The sequence below is a fragment of the Dendropsophus ebraccatus genome, chromosome 12 (genome assembly GCF_027789765.1).
Source record: "Dendropsophus ebraccatus isolate aDenEbr1 chromosome 12, aDenEbr1.pat, whole genome shotgun sequence".
Lineage (NCBI taxonomy): Eukaryota > Metazoa > Chordata > Amphibia > Anura > Hylidae > Dendropsophus > Dendropsophus ebraccatus.
The window spans coordinates 33,650,004-33,657,456 of NC_091465.1; the positions used below are offsets into that span (position 1 = coordinate 33,650,004).

The 7,453-nt window shown below is 38.3% G+C and overlaps 1 non-coding gene across 1 annotated transcript; it reads left to right on the plus strand.

The window, feature by feature from the left end:
• The first annotated feature begins 6,734 nt into the window (after positions 1-6,734).
• LOC138770167 (U2 spliceosomal RNA) lies at positions 6,735-6,925 on the plus strand. The gene has a single exon (XR_011359419.1). It is a non-coding gene; the product is annotated as a U2 spliceosomal RNA (small nuclear RNA).
• Positions 6,926-7,453: the final 528 nt, after the last annotated feature.

Here is a 7,453-nt window from a genome sequence, read left to right on the forward strand (position 1 = left end):
GGCGTGTGTAAATGAAGTATACAAAAATTAGAACAAAAAAAAAATGCAATACCCTGCTGCAAGGCATTGAGATCTGCCTGGCCTTACTTTCAGAGAAGACCTTACTTTTGGGGAAGCCCTTACTTTCCTGGGAGGCCTTATATTTAGGAATTCTGAAAACCCTCTATTAGGCCTTTTTTTCGGGGGATGTCTTATTTTTGGGGAATAATGAAGACAACAGGGCACTACTGCTCAAATCAAATCAAAAAATGTAATTTTCGGGGTGCTCAACCCAAAATGACATAACAAAAGCAACTGTATTCAAAAAAAGAGAAAAGTATGTCATACAAATATGGGTGGCACATCCCAAATAATAAATAGCCGTATCTCTCACAATTAAATAGAATAATTCTTTATTAATGTATCAAGAACTACAAGTGCAAAACAAACATCTAAAAACATTTAAAAACAGAGAAAGATTCTATTGGACTGGGCAAGGTAGCCACAGTACCACAATATCCCGACCGGTATAAATATAAACCCCCTCCTATGAAAAAGCAGATAATATATGAAAGCAAAACAATAACCAATAAAACCAAATGTGTATGGAATGTGGCTATGGCTGTAACTCAACCTATGTCTGAGATGGACAAAAAGACCAAAGAGTATCTCAAAGAAAATAGAAAAAATACATGGTAGAGCATAGGAACAGATATCACCATAGGAAGGAGACCAAGTCGGGAACTGACAACCCCACGCGTTCCGTCTCTGTGCCGAGACTTTCTCAAGGGTCCCTTGAGAAAGTCTCGGCACAGAGACGGAACGCGTGGGGTTGTCAGTTCCCGACTTGGTCTCCTTCCTATGGTGATATCTGTTCCTATGCTCTACCATGTATTTTTTCTATTTTCTTTGAGATACTCTTTGGTCTTTTTGTCCATCTCAGACATAGGTTGAGTTACAGCCATAGCCACATTCCATACACATTTGGTTTTATTGGTTATTGTTTTGCTTTCATATATTATCTGCTTTTTCATAGGAGGGGGTTTATATTTATACCGGTCGGGATATTGTGGTACTGTGGCTACCTTGCCCAGTCCAATAGAATCTTTCTCTGTTTTTAAATGTTTTTAGATGTTTGTTTTGCACTTGTAGTTCTTGATACATTAATAAAGAATTATTCTATTTAATTGTGAGAGATACGGCTATTTATTATTTGGGATGTGCCACCCATATTTGTATGACATACTTTTCTCTTTTTTTGAATATTATTTTTGGGGAAACATGGCACCATTACACAGCTTACGAGTATTTAAAAAAAAGAAAAAGGAAAAAAAAAACTCTTCCTAGAGAAGTTTTGGTGCTTTCACTGCTGTTATTTAGGGTGGTATTACACGGGCCGATAGGACTGTAAACGAGCGTTGATCTGCTAGATCGGCGCTCTTTTACTGGGCCAATTACACGGCCCGATAATCGTTTAACAAGGGCTGCAAGGACATTGTTACCGATGTTCTTGCAGCCCTTGCTTAAACTGTATACTTTACCTATCCACGCTCCAGGGCTGCTCCTGCAGTCCGCTTCTCTCCAGCTTCAGAGCGGCCTGTCAGCTGACCTGTGATTGGCTGTTGGCATTTGACAATTATAGGTTCTAACCTATATCAACGATCAGCAGATGATCGTTGTCATCTGCTGACCATTGTATTTATTACACAGAGAGATAATTGGCCGAATCGGGCAGATTCGTCCGATTATCGTTCCGTGTAATAGTACCCTTACCCTTCATGCCCAGCATGAATCCTCTGGAGGTAGATAGGCTCAGCTTGTATGCACACAGCCCAACTTATCTTCCTTTCCCCTGCACACAGCACTAGCACCATACTTATCTAGTTTGTTACTAGAAAAATTAGCCAAACACTAGTTATTGAACCACAGATTGCAGATGTCCCTTTATGTAATCAAACATTAGCATTCTGGGTAGCCACCTATAGATGTCACCGAAGAGACAGTTTCTCCCTTTTAAAATGAGATATCATTTGCATGTTTTTCCCAAGAAGCATTTCTCTAAAAACGTCCCACCACCTGGCTCTTCACAAGGAGAATTTATACCTTTCAAGAGCAGATGTTGAAGGGGAATAGTTGTGCTTGATATTATTTTGTGTCAAGGAATTCTTTTTACTTTCACATTAAAAACTATGTTAAAAAAATGGAGTAAAATAGATAGTAAAACAAGCCCAAATAAAACATGGCGATGTGCAGCAAAACAAAGCCCAGGAGGTGAATACTTCTTGCAGACAGTAGTGTACTCTAACTCTCCTGCTAATCATTCTAACACAGTTGTGCTAACACCTTTGTCACAGTGTATCTGTTCTGATTATTTCCTCCTCATGTCTGGGCCTGGTGTAGAATGACAGGTTTATTTAGGGAACGATTTGTTCCTTCACGTAAAAAAAATAAAAGCAGCGAGTTCTGCAGAGACTCTGTTGGGAACACTACCGCGTGACACGCATGAGGTTTACAGGAAATGCAGCTAGAGTAGTTTATGAAAAAGACATTGCTCAGAAAACTAAAATTCAAATCTATAAATGACAGACCATCCCTAAGGTAAAGTTGAGTAAAGCAACCCTGAAAAGGGAAAATCGTGAAAAAAATAAAATAAATAAATAAAAATAAAACATCTGTGACACTAGAGAACCTTTTTTTTATTATTTTAAAAGTTATGGAAAACACCCAGTTGACATAAGCAAAAAAAAAAATAAAAAATAGGTGAATAGATGGGGTTGGGAAGGGCTGAGGTTATAATTAAATAAGAAAACCTTAAGCTAAGTCTTACCAAGCCTTTGGCCTTATTCACATGTTCCGTAATCTATGGATCCGTATTTTCGTATTTGAGTAAGTGTGCATTGTTGTCTATTGGGTTATACACGCGATCAGTGGATTACAAGGATGCAAACCAATGCTGAAAAAAAAAATGTGCTAGTGCGGACCCAGATTTTTTATTTTTTTTTACGGATCCTCTCGTAGAAATCAATGGGTTTCATTTTTAAAAAATACTTAAAATTGACATGTTGGTAAAAAAAAAGGATTTACAGAAATGTGGATGAACTACGGGTGCAAAAAATGCTGCATAAGCATCCCGCCCCCCCTCCACACACACTCCTTTAAGATCAAACAGTGGCAGAATAGGGTCTTATAATGAGTGCTGATCAGCAAGATAAGTGCTTATTTATAAAACAGCTCAGGCTATGTTCCCACATGGCATTTCATTAGCATTAATTATGCATCTTTACAGCAACTTTGGCTCTGTTTTGCAGCAAATTGCACAATTTGCAGCAAAATTGCATTGACAATAATTAAATGCCATGTGTGAACATAGCCTAAGGCCATCTAATTTAACCCTGTAACAATAAACAATAAATATTGACCAGAAAAGATGATGTTATACATGTCCTCACCAAATACTGTGATAAATATGACTCTGGAGTAGTAGGTTCAATGGAACATTACCCAGTGGGTAATTGTGTTCTGAAAGCACCACTAGTGGGTAGAATGTGTTTGATAGAAATTGTGATGTAACAATTGACAGCAAACAGTAACATTTTGAATGTGCTCCGTGAAAAATCACCTGTTTTTTTTTTTTTTTTTTGTTAAGGAACGGTGGGAGATCCCCCCGAACTGATGTCACCACTTTTTGAAAATTGTAATGGTGACTGACATTGCTTTTCCATTTGAATCAATTATTGCAGCTGCCACACAGTACTCTCTGCAGTAGTGACTATATAACAAAATTAGAGTCCAGCTCTAAACATCTAAGGAAGTTTTTAAAAACACAAAAACATATTTAAAAAAAAAATCTCTTCTACAGACCAACATAAAAACACTTAACACTATCAAATGCTTGAGACATTTAATTCTACAATTCAATTTCCTAAATTCTCTATGCAAGTACAAACATATCTGCATAGATATCTGTTGGTAGATGTGGTCTGGGAAGAACTCCCTTGAAGTCTTAATTTTCATAGACGGCATTGACAGCATTTGTCATTTTATAATTACTGCAATAATTATAATCAATATAACTGCTGAAAATAAATGAGTAAATTTTGAGTAAAGTTCATGTTGCTCATAGTTTATCCTGTATTTAATTACAGGAAACAATGACTTGTGCAGACACAGTAGCCAATATTATAAATGAGTCTTAGACGCAGGTAACCTACCTCTCTTCTCAATGCCCCTTCTGCAGTGACATTGCCTTTGAAAATTGTTTGTTTGCTTACACTCCCAGGCTGTTCTCATAGAGACTGACACTTTGGTGCTCTCTCACCACCTTGAAATATGAAACTGATACAGAAAATAAATTACAATAAAAGAACTTTCTTCCCTGGACTCTGTGATGCTCCATTAAGCAAATGAAATAAAGGCTTTCATAGTATCTCAATTTCTCCCCTCCACAGTGATTAAGTACATCATAAAAATGATAATAAGTGGGGATAAATTTCACCGAGTCCTGTCTAAGCCATAAACTGTTATGAGTACAACAATAAACAAGGGTTATGCATCCTAGAAGACTGCCTTAAAGGAAGTTAATATGGCTATTGTTTATGGCCACTATAACAGGCAATATCATCATTGGTACAATTACCTTTTTTTCTAGTACCCTTAAAACCAGCTGTTATCTAGCTCATTTGTCTCCTGTGTTGTTCTGTCCACTCCCCACCATGCATTGACTGTTTGACTGTAGCAGTGGGTGAGGAAGTTATGGGAGGATGGCTTGGAGAATGGAGGTTGTAAAGGGATTGTTTAAGGAGAAGTCAGGTGAAACTTACTACTGCATTAAGGCTTCACTTCCTGGATAACATGGTGATGTCACTTCCTGGATAACATGGTGATGTCACTTCCTGGATAAAATGGTGATGTCACGACCCGACTCCCAGATGCAGTATTAAGGAGCGGTCCTTTTTGGTCTATTCCCATTACAATCAATGGAGCTGCTTCACAGAGGGGAGGGACTTTGTCACACTGGGGGTGGGGGGGGCCGCCTCCAGTGCTTTTGGCCAGGGTGGTGCCCAGGAACAGACTGGCGCCTTCCGCGGTAACTGAGCCATGGTTTAAAAAAGGACCACGCCACCGGCATGGAATTTACATTATAGCAGGCACCCCCTACCCACAAACAATTCCAATTTACATGTCAAATCAAATCAATCAGCAAACTCATATTTTATTTTTTATTTTTTGTCTCTCCAGCCTTGATATTTATCACCTTCATTTTTGAGTTTGTGGCTCGCAACCATTATCAAAAGTCAAATGTGTATCACAAGGTCAAAAAACTGATTATCCCTGTTACAGAGGGGATCCTCCGCTGGTCCATGTTAAACCAGCATATTAAACTTACTGTAATGTGAGGACAGAGATCCAATATTTCTAACAGTTGCTTCTATCTATAAACATTCCTATATGTCCCACAATCAACATGATGATGCACAATAGAGAGAAAAGTTGAGCAAAAGCTCCTTATTGTGGTATTCTGAGGATCCACTTTATTTTTTTTTTTTTTTTTTATATTCTGCTGGTTCTGCACAAAGGATAAAGATACAAACAAAAAAAAACCTCAATACTTACCTACCCCAGTCCTCCTTTTCTCCTCCTTTGGCTCTTTCCATTTCCCCGCTGCTTGTTTCCAAAACATCAGGTTGCAGTAGGACCTGCCCACTCAGCCAATAACTTGCCGAGGTGGACATTGCTGCAGCCAGTGATTGGCTGAGTGGGCAGGTCCTGATCTGACAGTTATCTTGGAAGCAGGAAGAGGAAAGAAGCAGCAGGGGACTGGGAGCCTGAGGGGGATCACGGTAAATAAGTACAACTTTTATTTCAGCAGCACCAGCACAATATATATTCCTTTTAATACCTACATTTGGTAATTGCCTTGACCAATAACGGGACATGAGATTCCAGGATTGTGGCTGTGAAGAAACCCTGTGGAGCTAAAGTCTATGTCTAGCCCATACCTAATGCTATCCCATTGTGAAAATATCCTCCATAACAAAAGATTTATCAATGTTTTTCTTCTAATGATTTAATGTAGTGGAAAATAATTGCTATGCTTGCTCTGTGTGAACTTGCATGTTGCGTCTATGCTAATAGAGGAATATAGATAAACACACATCCAGCCATAAATATTTATGTACATTGTTCCAAATCTCCTGCCAGCATGATCACTGCAACCGCTAAATCTAACCACAACACAATGTGGAAACCGAGCCTGCTGCTGTGGGCAGGCGAACAATATGCAAGAGCTTATTTACTACTACTCAGCTTTACTTTTTGGCAGGTGTAATGGCCTTTTCCACGTTCATACCTGATAGACATTTAGTGTATCCGTATATCTTGGCTGAGAATTTGGCTGTCAGCTGCACTGTAATTAGTTACATTGGGCTTTGTTGTGAGACTATAGCTCTTTCTGCAAAGAGAGAAATAATAGGAATTAACTGCAATGGAAAACGATATAAAGTATATGTCTTCATAGGAGTTTCTTTGATGCTTACAGAGCGTTACAAAACAGTGGGGCTATGGAAAGGACACACTGAACCAGGTCACAAAGAATAAGGAAACATATTTCTGGTATGAGGGGAAAATAAAATGCAAAATGACTAGCAATTTTGTACTGAGCTAAGTAAACTGTGCATAAAGCTGACATGGTCTCCATTTTTTTTTTGCTCTATACTATGTAAAATATAGGCAACTCTAGAAAATTTGAATAAGATATCGCTTCTCGGCCTTTTGGCTAAGATGAGGTGTAGTATCTGTTCTTATCAGTTTAATATCTGATACGTCCCCTATCTGGGGACCATATATAAAATGGATTTTTAGAACAGGGAGACAGAAAAGGAGCTTGTTCTGTCCTTTCCAGGCATTGACCTGGTATTGAATTGCTTCTAGGTTTAGTGCACCAAAAAAAAAAACTAAATAAGATAAAATATTTTTCTTAAACATACACTTTGTATATGGGTGGATCCACTTTTGCATGAAAATTATAGCAGAATCTAAGCTTTCCGAGGAGACTCACTAGAGGGCAATAGACTGACATTGACTTTAATTAGTGCAACTTTAATTCGCACATTGAGACAGCATGTATGATATATGGAAATGTCACTTGAGAGCAAGATGTTTGATAGTAGGCACTGACATTAATGTTTAAAGCATTGTAATTTGTATGGGTCACACTAGCTCAACCTTCCTTCTCTATGAGCGCTTGAATTACATGGGAAACACCAGACTTCCCGAGGTTAAACTCAAAACACAGGAAGTGACGTGTTTTCCATGATGGGGGGGGGGGGGGGAGAGAAAAATTGCAAATTTGCTATATTTAACATCAACTGTTGATTTAAATTTTCAAAGTTATAACAACAGTGACACTTTAACCTCTTTGCAGGTACTTGTAGCTCTGTACCTGGATTCCCTTTAAGTTGTTCAATAGAAAAAA